Here is a 17,296-nt window from a genome sequence, read left to right on the forward strand (position 1 = left end):
TTGTCACAGAATCTTCCAAATCCAAGCCCAGTTGTGACTAGACCAAGGTGCTCTTGTTAAGTTTAGTGTATGAGGGCATGTGTGTGTAAATGTTATTTTGGGCCTGTGTGGGTAGGTGTGTTAGGGAGGGCAACGTGTACGTGTATTTAATCTGCATACAGTATGGAAACAGAAGCCTAAAAATAGAGATGTATCAGTGTGACTCCAACTCCTTTCGTGGTTTGTAGGTTTGGCTTGTGGTGTGTGGTGTGGTATAGCGTGGTGGGGTGACATGCTTGCTGAGGTGGGGTGGCGCAGTGGAAGGGTGTGTGGTGTGGTTGCACCTGGTATGTGGTTTGATGGGGTACAGTTGGTGTGGAGTGAGCCTTAGTGAGGCATTTGGCATGGAGTGTTGATGACATGGGAGGTGGAAGGCCAGAATTAGTGCGTGTGTGTGGGGATAGCGTGTAATACGGTGTGTGTGTGTGGGAGTGATACGGTTGTGGCTTAGCTTAGCTTTTGTTTAGATTTTCTTTTGCCCTTTGTTTTGGTCTTTGTTTTTGTCTTTGTTAGGCCTTTGTTTTGCCTTTGTTTCATTCTTTGTTTAAACTTTCTTTGGCTTTTGTTTGGTCTTTCTTTAGCCTTTTGTTTAAACTTTGTGTGGCCTTTTTGTAGTCTTTGTGTAGCTTTTGTTTTTAAGTGGATCTTGGCTGAGAACCCATCAAAAACACCTTGTGTAATGAAAAACCCGGATATATAATCTGCCCCTATATATTCTGCATGCATTGAGGTGGCCTCAACCCCACCCCAGGATCTGGTGCAGACGTGGAACCTGTTTCAAACAGCTGCCGCTTGAAGGTAAGGGGATTCCACTGGTTTTCATCTCGTTTCATGTTGCGCTTCACTTTCTGGTGGCAAGTGCACATTTTTGTGCAGGTCAATTTCATTGTCTCCGAAGGGAGACAAGGTGATTGCAGTCAAGGTCGGGAGGAGACAGAAGAAGGGAGGAAATGAGCACAGAGGACCCCAAGGGGATTCCGCTGTGGGCAGTGGGCCTTCCTGGAAGGCTCTGGTTAGTGTTTGCGATTGTCTGAGACTCGGGAGAGTCTCCAAATCTTAACCCAGGTTCTCCTGGGTGTGAAGTCCCATGTTACTGGGGCTAGATCAATAGCAGTCATTGGCTTCTTTTTTTCCCAGTTCTTTTATTGCTTGTCATAATTTGAAAATGAGTTTCTCTTCTTATTTAGGATCAGCCTCTGTCCTCATACAGCTGGGTTTACGTGTGGGGAATACTTGTGGAACAACAAAGCCCACATCTTGTTAGAATTTTGCTCCCTGTAGACTAGCAACTTTCAATGAAAAGATGCTAATGCTTTGTCTCATACAGAATCTCCTAAAAATAGCCATTTTCAGTGTTGTGGTTGATAGAAAAAGGAATGAAAAGATTATGTGTATCAGGGGAATGAAACGACTGAACTTGGCTAGCATACTAGGAGGAAAATGGGGGAAAGAATTTTGAATGCTCTGTGAGTAAAACAGGGAGGCAGAGAACAGACGGCCACCAGATAGGCAGCTATGCCATTCTGTATAATGGCATTTTCATTTAGAAAAACAGGAGAATGCCTTGGTGGGTGGATTTTAAAAATTGTTTCAGATTTACAAAAAAAAAAAAAAAATGCCAACAGTAGGAAAATTTCAGATGTACCTCCATCTTGAATGTTGACATCGTATCATATTTGCTTTACCACTCTCTCTCTGTATATGCACTTATATATATTTTTCTAAGCCTTTTGAGATTAAATTACAGATGTGATCCAAATCAGAAAATGACACTGTGGAAATGCTCTCATCTAATCAACAGACATCTAGATTTCACCAACCATCCTTGGAGTTGATCGAGGATCAGCCATCACCTTTAGTTATCATGTCTCTTTAATCTCCTTAATCTGGAAGGGTCCTCAGACAGTTATTCTCTCATGATCTCTACAGTTCTGAACAGCACTGGCCTCTTATTTTGTTAAATGTCCTCAATTTGGATTTGGTTTGATGTCTTCTCATGATTAGGTCATAATTAGGCAGTTTTGTAGGGATAGGCTTGTATTTTAGATCATACATATCCACATTCATACTTGAATTGTACACACTTTTAATTCGAGGTCTTATTCATCTAGTGGTACCCAGGATTTTAAATGAGTACCTAAAATCTTACAAGAAAATACAAAAAACTTAAAATCCAGAGCTTTTATATGCAATTCTCAAGTATTCAACTGAAGTGTGTAAGTGCTGTCCTTGAATTATAAGTGGTAATTACAGTGATACGTACAAGAACTTGATAGGCATGTAGTGAAGTCTTTATCGAGTTTCTTTGTGTGTGTTGGATACATGCCTACTGCTCTGAGTATTCATTTCATCAATGTGACCCTTCTTTTCTAAGCAAAATCATCTGCTGAAAACAGAGTTCAATAAAGTATTGTCCTGAGAAGCAAGTCCAGGTTCATTGGTCTTTAGCATGTTGACATGGTGCCTGGTAGAGAAAGAACTTTCCTCTTGTTTATAAGTGGGAAAACTTTCTCTCGGAAGTATTTGGCAGTTACCATCCCAGAATTTCCCAACAAACATCCTTTGTTTGGGGAGTATTACTAAACTGGATTCTTTAGATATGCAGATAAAAATCGTCCTTTTTTTTTCCCCCAGAGAAAATTCTGAAGTCATCATAAATCTGAGTATGGGCAACTGATTAACTTGATTACAATCCCTTTGGTCAAGTGAATATATTATGGCTTTAATAGAACTGTTGCCTGGATTAGGTAGTTACTTTCAAGTTTGGGGTTCTACACGTGGTGCTATTTAATGTTGAGGAACTAAGCTTTGGAGAAAATGTAGCGTTACTTATTCACCGATGATGACTGCTTTATCTGGGCCACTAAAATCACCCTGGAGTTTGAGGAAGTATTTTGACTTAAAGGATTACGTGTTTCCATGATGAACATTTTCCTGTATCTTCCAATTCTGTAAGTTTATTGTGTGTTGAACACTGTAGTAGCAGTGATAGTAGGTGGCAGAGGTTCTAGATTATGCTAAATTACTGAAGGATCACCTTGGTCCTGTCCAGGTTTGGTTTTAGGCCTTGTTAGGGCTTATTTATCTTTGTCCTTTCTCCTAGGCATGCCCCCTGCCCTAGAGTGAGATCTTTCTGAGGCTTCAGTTGAAAGTCTCGGGTGTTCACCAGGGTCTCGCAATTGCCCCAGTGATGTGTAAGCCCTGATGTTTCTACTTAATTATCAACCTCTTTGTAACTTGTTTTTTTTTTCCCTTGGCTTCCCACTTGCAATTGGTTTCACCCAGCAACTGTACAACTTTGGAACTGGCCAAGGATCTGAGAAAAGTTATATGTATCTTCTTAGCAGGTCCCTACTATCTGTTGCTTGCATCCAAACCCCTTCTGGATCCCTGCAGTCTTAGCAACCCCTGACTCTGATCTCTGTTTCTTCTCCACTCTTAGGCTCTTTTTCCCTGTAGGACAGTTTGAAAACTATCTTTAGGCAGAAAACCAGGGGAAATCTTCTCTTGCTTCCTTTCTCTCGAGGATCAAAGCCCTGCAATATTTGCTCTCCAATGCCTGCAAACAATTCTTTTGCATATTTTGTTCAGCTTTTGTGGTTGTTTCCAGTGGGACTGTAAGTTCAATACTTGTTAGTAGATCATGATTAATTTTTTTTTTTTTTTTTAAATAATTTTTATTTATTTGGCTGCACCAGATCTTAGTTGTAGCATGTGGGAGCTAGTTCCCTGACCAGGGATGGAACCCAGGCCCCTTGTATTGGGAGTGCTGAGTCTTAGCCACTGGACCACCAGGGAAGTCCCCATGATTAATTTTTTAAGTAAGAAAGCTTGTAGAGTCATATGATTTCAATTATTCTGTCAAGTAGTTGGGAGAAGAGGAACGTTCTAGTGATCTTCATCTGATTTGACAGAAAAATCTTACAAAGATTTATACAGTTAGACAGAAGTTGCCAATTACATCATTATCACTAGAAAAAGTATCAACTAAGACAACCAGTTAGAATTACAGATTTTTTCCTGGAGGTTATTTTTGTGTCTAGAATCTTCACAATTTTATAAGACCCCAAGATCTGAGATGTATTAAGGACAAATGACATGAATAGTCACATAAATCTCTGTAGTGCATGATAAAACTACATTGATATTTTCTAGAAGTTCTCAATTTGCTACCTTGTCAAAGGATACTTCACTGAGTTTACAATGCAAAAACCACATCTCTTTCCAGAGCTGTAAGGGAGGAGGACATTCCTTCAAATCTTTTCTTGAGGTGCTTTACTTAATTATGAAGATTAGCATTTTTAGAGCAGGACTCTGGAATTTTATTAGTATTATAAGCAAAAATCAGGTTTGTAGAGCTCAGGTGTATTAAGAGAAATGACTATTTTTTACCTAGTGATGGTGAATTAACTGGATATATGGCATTTTCCCTCTATGATGATAAGGTGGACTTTAAAAAGTTTGCATGTAATTTTGTCATTATATCCCCTCCTAGCCCATCCTCTATCTGACAGACAGTATCTAGATGAAATATCATGATCCTTCCTGGGGCTGTGTGTGTGAAGCTCTGTGATTAAGACACTTGAGTTAACTACAACTTCAGTCAGCAAAACCCTAAATTAACCAGAATACATTCTACTGCTTCATTTTTTAGGGAAAAAAGAAGCAAATGATACCAAGAGAAGCTCGTAACAGAGATCTATTCACCAGATGTGCACGGATGAAAATACAGGTACAAACGAATCTCTTACACTCTTTTGGATCAGCAACTAAATTACAGTATAATGATTACTAGTATTCAGAATGTCAAAGTGGAATGTAGAATCAGCGAAAGATGGGGCAATCAAACTTTCAATAAGAGTTACACGCTTTAGAAAATGATTCCAGGTGTCTTACAGTATTCTGGGTTTGGGGAATAGAAACATGAAAAAACACTTCCCTGTATCAATCAGAGGCACTGTGACCCAAGCCACCATTTGTTCACCTCTGACAAAGCCACGCGCCGCAGTGCATAGCGAAGTGGAAAAAGAGACTTCATCCCCTACAGCCTTGGGCTCTCCTCCGGAGATTCTGTCCATCTCATTGTCTTAACTGAATCCAGCCAGTCTTCCGAGAACAATGCCTCATCTGTCAGCCTGTCGAGTGAGGACCATTTTACACTCCAAGAAGCTCCAGATTTGAGAGCAAGGCAGCATCCTCCCCCCCTCCCCACCGCCACATCCGCTGCCCCTTCACTCTCTCCTCTTTGCTCCATAACCTGAAGCTGCGCTGCATTCCCCGGGTCAGTCTTCATCTGACTTCCCAGTCACTCCTTGTCTTTGCCTGCTAGTTTTGTTACCAGATTTCGTACTCCCCCACTGCCTGTCCATTTCAGTTGCACCCACTTAGATGACGTTAGTTTCTGTGTGAATCAACTCTTCACCACTCCAGTGAATTATCCACTCTGCCGCATCCATCCACTGCCGTGTTGGAACTTAGCAACACTTGAAACAACCCTCTCTGAATCAAATCGTGCAAACATCTAGCATCTGATTCACAACCTTCCTTTCTTTCAACTTTGTTAAGGACCCCACTACAACTATTCTTTCACCAGATGCTTTGGATTGACTTGCTCCTTCATCTCCCCATCCATTTATGAATCCAGTTACTTACCCCTTCATCAATTCATTCACCCATCCATTCAACAATCACTCATTTCTACCTTTCTTTCTATTATCAATAGATTCTAGGGTTTATCACTTCAATCGTTCTTCTGCAAAGTCTCTAGCAAAGCCCAACCCTGGAGGAACCCATGTGTCTTCTCTGTGTCTCCACCCGGGCTGCTGAGAACATTTGGAGAAAAACACAATGAGGCTCAGTGACCTCGACTGGGCCATCAATGTAACTTGTTTCAACCACTCTGTGGAGACAGTTCCTGTTACATTCACCAAATATCTCCTTTTTACTTACGCTAATGTACTCTTTACAGTCTTCTGTCTCACCACATCTCAGAATCACTCTGCATACAGCTCTGACCACCCCCTCTGTTTGAACACTCCTTCCTCTGGCTCCCACGATACCACACGCTCTGGGTTCCCGCCTTCCTCTCTAACTCTTCTCTTCTTCCTTTATCACTCTGCCCCTCCACCTGGCCTGCAAGTGTGGCAGTGCCCCGGCACACGGCCACGCTCTCCTCTCAGCCCACCATCTGCCACCTCGTCAAGCCTATTCATCCCAAGGCTTTAGTCACCACCTGCACTCTAGCAACTTTGGAACTCCATCTCCTGCTGAGATTTCTCTGAACTCTCCACTTGACATGTCCATCTAGATGCCCCTCAAACACTTCAACTTGAATGCACCTAGGACTGAACTCATGATTCAGCCTCTCCTCTCAAAACTTCTCCTCCAGTAGAGGCTTCTATCACTGACCTAAGCCGCTCAAACTATATACCTTGGAGTTAGACTCCACGGCTCTTGCTTCTCTTGGAAGAGGTGAATGAATTCAATAAAATATGGTAAATACAAATTGCAAAATGGAACAAAGATAAGTGGCATTTCATCAAACTGAGGAAAGTCCACAAGTATTCACTGCTATTGGTCAGATGGTGACCTTGGACACAAAATATGGGAAAGGGTGTGGTTGACAATCGGCTTATCTCTGGCCTGGTCTCTTGCACTCCCTGAGACTAATGCCCTTTGAAAACCCGAGGCAGAACCCAAAGCATGTTAAAGGGTCTCAGTGGAGCAATAAGTCTGTCAGTCAGCTAATTTAGGTTCTCTTCTTTAGCACTTCCACCACCCAACTATGACCACAGGCCAAATCAACATTTAGGGTTTTAAATAAGACAATGCAAATCTGGAAGATTGGTTTCCTTCTCCATCATTTTGGAAGGAATTACAAGAGAGAGGATTTGTGTTACCTATGTTTGTGTGCATCTAGAACCCCATCATTTTCACAGAGAAAGAGAAACATATTATCCTTATTTGTTATATCACAAACACTGGATTAAGAAAGACAATTTTTTACACCTTGAAAAAATGAAATAATAATAAAATAACCACTTTATGTTAAGGTCTTAATTCTTATAATAGCCTTGCTGAGAATCTGACAAAAGCCACTTGAGTCCTATAGGACATCCCAGGGGTCACTTGTAATTCGATCCCAGTTAATACTCATTCATTGAGCAGAAGCAGCAGTGGCAGAATCCTGAGGATTTAGTCAGGGAGGATACCCTTCCCTCACAGAGTCCAAGAGGAGATCCAGACACACAGCCACACTATCACAACACAGTATGATGTGCTCACCAACGGAAGTACCTACACATTACCTCCCAGAGGAGAGAGGATCCTTTGCTGGGCTGGGACCTTAGCTGGGTTGTTTGGTTCTTTTCAGCTTTCCCTTACGGTACTTGTTGCTGTTATTTAGCCTTAGATGGAGTTTACCACCCACTTTGGGCTGCATTCCCAAGCAACCCGACTTGGGGAAGACCTGTACCGGCCTCACACAGTCCACGGGCTGCGCCTCAATCAGAAGGCACTGCCGCGTTGGAAATGCCCCCTGCGGTGCCGGGTCGCTGGCCGGGGGGTGGTCCCCTGCCGACCCGACCCCAGCCGCGCCAGCCCACCCCAACCAACCAACTGCATGGGTTGTTTAGAGTGAATAGGAGTTTACTTCACAGCCTCCATGGGGAAAAGGCATTCCAGGAAAAGGAAACAGTTTGTTCAAAGGCACACCTTTTGATCATAGGATGATGTTTCTAACCTACAGAAGTGTGTGGGTGTGGGGAAGGCAGAGAAGGGGGAAAGCTGGACAGGGGCCAGATGACGAAGAGTCTTATGTGCCACATTAACTAAGAAGCAAGGACTTTGCTCTGTAACTGGGAAGGGTCTCTGTGGTTTTGAGTAAGGGAATGGATAAATGAGGAGACAGGCTTATGCGTTTGGTTCCTCCTCCTGGATTTGCTTGCCCTTGTCTATAGAAAAGTATGAGATTATTCATTCACATTCAATTCTAGTGTAAATTCCCATGATAAACTAAAACAATGTACTCTGTAATTTTAGATGTTAAAAAAAAAATGAACATTGTGTTACTAAAACTACTTTCAGAAAATGACTGTATTTCTTACATGTCTGTTTAGCTCCACTATAATAAGGCAGGTTTTGACTCCTAAAACATTTGCTAAACATACAATCTTTTAAAAACCTTATTATTTTATATTGGAACATAGCCCATTAACAGTGCTGCGATAGTTTCAGTGGCATAGCAGAGCCACTCAGCCATACATATACATGTAGCCATTCTCCCTCAAACTGCTAAAAATATTATCTTTGCACTTAGGAGACCAACCTTGGGTTGGTATCCCAGCTGGGATTAGGTACAGTTTGTTCAATCAGAAAGGGCTTTTGCATGAATCTGTGAGATAGTGGTCTGTGGGCAGTGTGGTCCTTGGGTCACTTTAATTTGTCTTTGTAGCTTAGAAACAAAGTAAAACAGTGAGGGCTTTGTCTTCAAAAACGAGCTGCCAACTTCAGGACAGCAGCATCCTCTTATTACTGTTATGTTTTCAAGCCTCAGCAGCTCCTCAAATCAGGGTAGGATTTTGGCAGGATGTTGCTCTTTGTGGAAAAGCACTCTGATTCAAAATAAATATCTGTATGAAGTTTCCATTACCGGGGCACTGGTTTCCCAACAAGAATCTACTGTTCAACATTCAGTGTACTAATTAGTAAACATTTTGGTTGCTAAGGCGACAGATGAATAAACAAGGACAAATGGATAAAGCCATCCTTAGAGACAGCCTTTAGTAGCTACAAGCAAAGTTCTTTCCCCTCATTGTGTTTTTGCTGCTGTGGACAAACACGGAAGGCACTGTCTTTTGGTATGTAAAGCTGCTCTCAGAGGCAAGCATTAGCCCCTGACCTGAGAATTAGCAAGGTTTAAGAAACATTCAAGATCTCTAAGGGAGGTGGTGAATGTGGAATGAATTTGCTGCTCAGCGGTAATGGTTTTCACAGCAGAGGATTTGAGGCTGGGCAGTCTGCGGAAGGCTGTGGTAAGGCTAGGTGAAAGAAGCCCAGGCCTGCAGTGGAACTTTCAAAGTCGCAGCTTTTATTCCAGAAACAGCTCCTGGACAAAGCACCCAGGTGCGTTCCTCTCCTGAAGGAAGCCTGGGCTCTGGCAGCCTGGGACAGTGCCTTGACCACGGAAGGGGCCGTCCCCCGTGCCCCTGCCCATGCTCTGACTGATAGCCTTTCCCCCTTCCTTCCACAGCATCATCCTCCAATCCCATTTTTAGGCCAATCACAAGGGGTGTGAATTGACATTCCCTTGCTGTTACTATCTCTTTCCTAGAGTCCTACAGAGTTAAACATATTTGTATATGATTACTGGCTTTAAAGAGTCTTCTCTATTAGTTGCCCATTTAAAAAAAATTGTAGCTCATTTTTTCTTAAATATTCTGATTATTAAAACTTTACACTTTTATGTGTTTGTGTATTTTCTTCTCTAGTGGCATAGGATGTTAAACTTGTAACTGCATGGTATGTTTTATTCTACAAAAATCATAATCTTTGACTTGCTTCCCTCCACTTCATTTCTGCTATATTAGAAGCTGTGTGCTGCGAAGACTAGCAACAGAGACGAGTCTACTTTGGTTGGGATCTTGGGGCTCCCAAGTTCTAGTTCTGTGTCCTCCAGTGGGTTATTTGACTTCTCTGTACCTTGGCTTGCTCATTTGCAAAGTGGGGCTCTTGTGAGGTCATGAGGATTAAGTGAGTTAAACACATAAAGCCCTTTTAAATAGCACCTGGCTTCCATCTCATGACATGTGTTTGCTATCATTTTTCTTGTTGGGATCTTTTGCTTACTTGCATTTTGTCTCCCTTTTGAATAGTTTAAAAAATGCTCCCTCTGTTATGACCATGCTTCTATACATATGTGAGTCTGTTTTCAGATGCTGTATTCTGTACCACTGATCTGTTGGTCTATTCCCAAACCACCACTCTACTGCTTTAATTAGTATATTTTATGATTAGTGCTAATACTTGGTAGGGCAAGACCCTGTTCTCATTCAAAATTGTCTTGGCTCATCTTGGGCCTTTATAAGAACCATAAAATCATCTTATTAATTCCATGAAACTCTGCTTTTTATTGTAATTGTATTAAGTTTATAAATTTATTAGGAGATATTCAGCATACTTATTTCTATTGTAGCCTTGCAAATTCCTTCATGGAAGTCTTGCATTTCTTTTATCAGATATACATCTACCAGTAGCTGTCCTATGGTTTTGTAGTCAGTGTGAATGGCTCCTTTTATTTTACATTTTCAAATTGGCTCTTCCTGACCTATAGAAATGATTTTGATTTTGGTGTATTCCCAGGTGGCTCAGTGGTAAAGAATCCTCCTGCCATGCAGGAGATGCAGGTTCGATCCCTGGGTCAGGGAGATCCCCTGGAGAAGGAAATGGCAACCCACTCCAGTATTCTTGCCTGGAGAATCCCATGGACAGAGGAACCCAGTGGAGTACAGTCCATAGTGGCCACAAAGAGTTGGACACGACTCAGCGGCTGAGCAGCAGCAGATGCATAATGATCTTGGGTCCAGAAATCTCACTGGATTTAAGTTCTAACCATTTGCGGAGTCTCACAGTTTTTTATTTTGTATTTTGTACTAGTTGGGATTTCATGGGCCGTGTTGAATAGTAGTGCTGACAGCATCCTCCTTGGGGTGTCTGATTTGTATGAAAATGTTTCTAAGATTTCACCAGCAGTAAGCTGTTTCTCTGGATATTTTAGTAGCTAGTCCTTTATAATGTTAAGGACTTCCTGTTCCCTTTCCACTAAGGATATTTATCAAGAATGGATACTGAAGTTTTCCCCACAAGGATCTACACATTTTAATTTCTGCTTTACTTCTAGGTATCTGGAGATTCTTGTTGCTATTGTGAATAAAATGTTTTCCAGTTTTTCTCCCCTTTCTTATACTCCCTTTCTCCCAGGGTGTTCTGTGTTCCATTGGCTATAAATCTCATCCAGCATCAAGTACTCTTAAATTTATTTATCATCCTTTCTCTCTCTCTCAAGATCTGACCCATGTGGCCAAATTACTTTCTTTCGTAGCTGCTTGGAGGCTTCATAAGTTTCTTCAACTTAACATGCCTCAGACTAAATTTTTGACTATTCCTTCTCATCCCTAAACCTTAGCAAAATGATTCATCACCTAGCTTAATATGTCTTGGGGAATTCCTATTTGTCCCTCCTTCATGCCTATGTTCAGTCTATCTGCATGTCCTGTTCATTGCTGGGCTTCCTTTCCTGCTCAGCCCCTACTCCTACCGTTAGCAATTTTGAGCAGTTGAGAGGATGCCTAGACCAGGATAGGAGGCTGCTGAGTTGGGGTCCTGATGGCCAGTGGCTTTGGTGGGTCAAGTAGCCAGCAGCAACGTGTCATTCATGGCAAGGGGCTAGATGAGACCACACGAGGTACCTATGACAGAGTCCAGGAGGGGAGGATGCCCCCAGGACCAGCCACCCCTTCCCTAATCGCCCCAAGGACTCTCAGCTTCCCCATACTCTTATCTACCTTGAGCAGAAATAGAGGGAGGCAAGGAATAGTCCTGATAAGGAGCTGAACTTTGACTACTTATTAGCAAGAGACAATTCATGCCAGAAATAATTGAGGCAGTATAAGTTCAGAGGTTTTCATTCCCTCTCCCTTATCCTTTCTTGTGGTATTGTATCACTTGTGCAAATATAGAGCAATGAAAAAGTCATATATATATATATAGGTACAACTGAGCTTATTTTTAATACATCTGAAACTTCTTGCTTTATTAACTTAAAATTTTTTACCAAGTATATATAAAACTTTCTTCTCCTTAATCCATGTAACATATTAAGAGGTCTTGGGACTGATCATTTTCCTCCTTTGGAGTTTTGGTATCTGAAGCCAGAATACTGTTCTCTCAGAGGGCTCAGGCTCTGGGTAGCCAGGGTAAAGGCTTGCCTCCTGTCCTTCCCACGCTGAGTTCTCTAATCACAAGACAAGGGCAGGCCCTTGCTCACGGTGCTGAGGGATCTGACTGACAAGAATTGGAGAAGTGTACTGTTTTCCAAATACTAACCTGCACCCACCCTTCACTCGGTAGAGCCTGTGCGCATTTCCATGTCTGACTTCCCGTGATCCATCCACAACTAAGGGCCACATACTGCTTTTATTAAACAATTACCCACACCCCACCACCTTTTTAAAAAGATGTTAGGAAGGATGAACAGAAGGAAGAAAATCCATTTTATGTTCATGATTCTCATTTTCACCTGCAGTGTCTTAGGGAATAATAAGAGTGTGTTTAAAGATACCCAGGACACTGGTGGGAACACGGATATGCTCGTGCCATCTCTGCCTGCTAAGTTACTTCAGTCCTGTCCAACTCTTTGCAGCCCCATGGACTGTGTAACCCACCAGGCTTCTCTGTCCATGGGATTAAAAAAAGGTATAATATGCTAACAATTGGTCAAAATAGCCATCATTAAACACTACATGTAATAAATGCTGAAGAGGGTGTGGAGAAAAGGAAACCCTCTTACTCTGTTAGTGGGAATGTAATATGGTGCAGCCACTTTGGAAAACAGCATGGAGGTGCCTCAGAAAACTAAAAACAGAATAACCGTACGATCCAGCAATTCCACTCTTAGGCATCAGTCAGTTCAGTTCAGTTGCTCAGTCATGTCAAACTCTGCAACCCCATGGACTGCAGCACACCAGGCCTCCCTGTCCATCACCAACTCCTGGAGTTTACTCACATTCATGTCCACTGAGTTGGTGATGCCATCTAACCATCTCATTCTCTGTCGTCCCCTTCTCCTCCCGCCTTCAATCTTTCCTAGCATCAGGGTCTTTTCCAATGAGTCAGTTCTTCACATCAGGTGGCCAAAGTATTGGAGCTTCAGCTTCAGCATCAGTCCTTTCGATGAATATTCAGGACTGATTTCCTTTAGGATTGACTGGTTGGATCTCCTTGCAGTCCAAGGGACTCTCAAGAGTCTTCTCTAACACCACAGTTCAAAAGCATCAATTCTTTAGCACTCAGCCAAACATAGGCATATACCCAGACAAAACTACAATTCAAAAAGATACATGCATCCTAGTGTTCACAGCAGCACTATTTACAATAGCCAGGACATGGAGAAAACCTAAATGGCCATCAACAGATGAAGGGATAAAGAAGATTTTGTACATATATACAATGGAATATCACTCAGCCATAAAAAATAATGAAATAATGCCATTTGCAGCAACACGGATGAACCTAGAGATGATCAAACTAAGCAAAGTCAGTCAGAAAGAGAAGACAAGTTCCATGTGATCTTACTTCTATGTGGAATCTAAAATAGGACACAAATGAACTTATCTATGAAACAGACACAGAGAACAGATTTGTGGCTGCCAAGGGGGAGAGGGGATAGGGGAAGGAGGGTTGGGAGTTTGGGATTAGCAGATGCAAACTATGGTATATAGGACAGATAAAGAAGAAGGCCCTGTTGTATAGTGTAGGAAGCTATATTCAATACCCTGTGATAAACCATAATGGAAAAGAATATGAAAAAGAATATATGCCTGAGTCACTTCACTGTACAGCATAAATTAACACAACATTGTAAAGCAACTGTACTTCAATAACATTTTTAAAAAAGAAAGAAGAGCAAAAGTGTAGGGGGTTCACAAAGTCTTTTATTTTTTCCTAAAGAGCCCGGTTCTATAATTTTCAAGATCAGCTGGAAAGGTTCCTTCCTGGGTTGCCTTTTCCCTGAGCAGACCTGCTGTCTGAATCAGAGCAGAGGTCCCCGGGGGACATGGGGACCACGAAAGAGCATCTGGGGACAGGCAGTGACAGCCTGAGGGCCCCTGCAGAAGCCGTGAGAGGTACCCTTTGTCCAAGCTCTTAATGTTCAGCATCTATGGAACATCTGCTCTGAATAAGGCACCGAACAAGGGCACCCTTCCAGGTTCCAGATGCTCTCCTAGAATTATATACAACATTCAGGGCTCCCTTCCCTGGTGGCTCAGAGAGTAGTGTCTGCCTACAATGTGCGAGACCCAGGTTTGATCCCTGGGTGGGAAAGATCCCCTGGAGAAGGAAATGGCAACCCACTCCAGTAATCTTGCCTGGAAAATCCCATGGACGGAGGAGTCTGGTAGGCTACAGTCTGTGGGGTCGCAAAGAGTCGGACATGACTGAGAGACTTCACTTTTCACTTACAGGGCTAGGGCACAAGAGAGGAAGTAGTGATCACTTCTCCTTGGGGGAAAGGAAGGTTCTGGAAAACCTCCTTGGGAAGTGACTTGACTTTGGGCTGAGCCCCAAGGTGTTAGAAGCACTTGCTGTGTTAACTGTTGGGTGGGAAGGAAGTAGGGGAAGGAGCCCTAAGGCTCAAGGTCCAAAGGCTTGAAATAATCCTGCCCCTTGGGGGCCAGGAAGAGCTGGGTTGGGCTGAATGCCCTCACCAGGGGAGAGTCCCTTACTGAATAAAAGCCTTATTACTGAAGGAAAAGGTCAAGTAGCCATAGACTTTTGCCTCCATCTTCTTGGCCAGAATGTGGTCACATAGGGAGTTATGTATATTTAACAGGGCATATCAGCAAGGTTTGTTATAGAAGGGCAGTGCAGATATTTGGTAGTCAGCAGTCATACTGGACATTATGAGTTTTCAATCATTTTTATTGTTGTCATTACTATATGACTTTGGAGAGTTTATGTAACTTCTTCAGGTCTCAATTTCCTCATCTCTAACATAGGAACGGTAGAGACTACCTGGAGGGTTATATTGGGGTTTAGAAATGACAGATTGTTTCTCGGCCTTTTGGCTAAGAGCAAGTGTAGAAGTGACAGAAAGCATCCGGAGCATAGTAGGTGCTCAATAAATAGTGAGAGGAGCTTCTTGTTCTCCCTTTGGTTCCTTTCCTTCACTTACTTTTTCTCCTTCTTCAAATACCTGCCTCACTTTCCCCTCCTCTTTAGTTTTAGAATATATGGAGATATCTGGAAAGCCTGGGAGAAATTATAATTTTACAGTTTCAAATTCAGTCATTTTTTTCTCTTCATCCTGTCAGACAGTTTATATTTTCTCTGCGATTAGGTGGTATGGTTTGTGAAAACACATGTAGTGTTTATAATGATCTGCTTTTAGTTACAAAAGTAAATAAAGATGAGTTTACTTTATTAAGCATTTAATTAATGCTTGAATTAAATGTCATGTGAGATACATAAAGAGAGTGCCTGAAGAAGTCAGTGGAATTAGACATGTCATTTTAATGAATTCTTAGCGAAAGGAAAATGGAATTCATGAAGCAAGTTACTTATATTTGGTAGTGCTAGGTTCTTATCCTATTTATTTTATTTAATACTATCAAAGGCCCTCTGAGCTAAATATTGTTTGTTATTTCTATTATGGACTGACTGCTTGTGTCTCCCAAAATTCATATTTTGAAATCTAACCCCCAGTGTGATGGTACTTGGAGGTCGGCCCTTAGGGAAGTAATGAGGGTGGAGACCTCATGGATGGAATTAGTGCCCTTATTACAGAGACCCCAGCGACTCCCTTACTCATTCTACCATCTGTGAGCCAGGAAGTGGGCTCTCACCAGACCCAGAATCTGCCAGCACCTTCATCTCAGACTCCCCAGCCTCTAGTCTATGAGAAATAAATCTATATTGTTCATAAGCTGCTCAGTTTATGGTATTTTTGTTGTAACACCCAAATTGACTAACACACACTTTTTAAGGTGAGAAAACTGAGTGTACTAAGTCAGAACCATATTTCACCACATGTAGCTGAAATGGTGGTTTAAACAAAGTGGCAGTTGGTTTGTCTCTCCCATAAAAGGTGATCAGTACTCAGGGGTCCAGGGCTAGAAGGACTCTCATCAATGATTCAGGCTCCTCCAGGTTTATGCTCCACCAAGCGGCTCTATCAGCAAGGTTGAGCTATGATTCAAAAATAAATTGCTAGATTGTAGTCTGCGCCCAGAATAAATTGCTAGACTGTAGCTTGTTCACATTCCTATCGTCCCTAGATAATTCCAAATTGTTTCTGGAAATGCACAGTCTTTCAAAGCACATGTGGAACATTTAAAAACGTTGACTGTGAATACATGAAACTCAACCAAGTTCAAAGAGTCACTGTCATTCAGACTACTCTGTCTAGAATGCCTTAAAGTCAGAAGTCAATGTCATAAAAATAGCTTCATACACTTGGAAATTTTACAACAGATTTTTTAAAAATAATTGATGAATTGAAGAACTCATTCATATTCAAAATGAAGAGAAACTGAAAAATTTATGTTAATATTGTGGTATTCAGCCACAGTTGTATGTAAATGTTATAGTCATAAATGCACATGTAAGAAGAGTATGACTCAAGAATAGAGAAAAAGCATAAGAACATAAACCTAAAGAAAACTGAAAAAAAATAATAAATGCACTCAGAAATTAATGGACTAGGAAAAAAGAGCAAAGACAAGCAAGAAAACCAAGAGTTTTTTTTTTTTTTAAAGTCACAAAGGGGATAAGTTCTGTCAGGATTAATCAAGAAAATGAGAGAATATACAAATATATGCTATAAACCATAAAGGGGACTGTGACTATAAATTTATTATAGATTTTAAAAGGTGTAAGAAAGTGCTACAAGTAATATTATGTCTGTATCTATAAAACTTAAAAAATGACTGATTTTTCAAACATATAATTTGAAAAGTATATAAGGTATGGTGTGACTTTTTTATTAACTATATATTTACATGTAAAATTCTCAAGGCAAAAAAATGTTCAAATATTTTATAAGTGGTTAACTATGAGATAGTAATTTAGCAATTTTCATTATTTTCCTTTATCCAGGCTTTTTTCTTTTTATCCATGCTTTCTAATTCTCAACAGTGAACATAGGTCTTGAAACTGCCTAAGGGCTGGTGGGAGAGGGACGGAATAAGCACCCGTGGATCATACTCCCCTCAGGACCCTGCCCGAGTTTACATTCCACCCTGGGCTCTGGCAGGGGGTCGTGCTGTCTCCAAACTCCACCCCCTACCTTTCCTTTCTTCAGGGAGCTGTTTCCCCAGCTACTGGTGTTTTTCACCCTGGGACATAGGCCCACGCATCTCTGTGCCCTCATCCCATCCTTGGGCCCACCCTCAGGCCCCCATAGTCCAGGCGGGTCCCATCGCCTGGATACCTGCTCCCCCGGGAGGAGGGCTGAGCACAGGGAACTCAGATGATGTTGAGC

At 41.8% G+C, this 17,296-nt stretch overlaps 1 protein-coding gene and 1 long non-coding RNA gene across 6 annotated transcripts in view; one reads left to right on the forward strand and one right to left on the reverse strand.

Moving 5' to 3' along the window:
- LOC122682646 overlaps positions 1–17,296 on the reverse strand; it is a 94,621-nt gene that overhangs the window by 19,123 nt on the left and 58,202 nt on the right. The window lies entirely within an intron of this gene.
- The window catches only part of LOC122682639 (myelin associated oligodendrocyte basic protein), a 44,029-nt gene continuing 27,421 nt past the window's right edge, over positions 689–17,296 (forward strand). For 2 of the 5 annotated variants that reach the window (XM_043885624.1, XM_043885625.1), the window contains exons 1-2: positions 690–837; positions 4,694–4,771. The gene's annotated coding sequence lies outside the window, so the exon portion shown is untranslated. Of the gene's footprint in view, positions 838–4,693; positions 4,772–17,296 lie in introns of all 5 variants that reach the window. The other 3 variants (XM_043885623.1, XM_043885627.1, XM_043885626.1) reach the window with 3 other exon arrangements.

The sequence above is a fragment of the Cervus elaphus genome, chromosome 24 (assembly GCF_910594005.1).
Source record: "Cervus elaphus chromosome 24, mCerEla1.1, whole genome shotgun sequence".
In the NCBI taxonomy this organism is placed as follows: domain Eukaryota; kingdom Metazoa; phylum Chordata; class Mammalia; order Artiodactyla; family Cervidae; genus Cervus; species Cervus elaphus.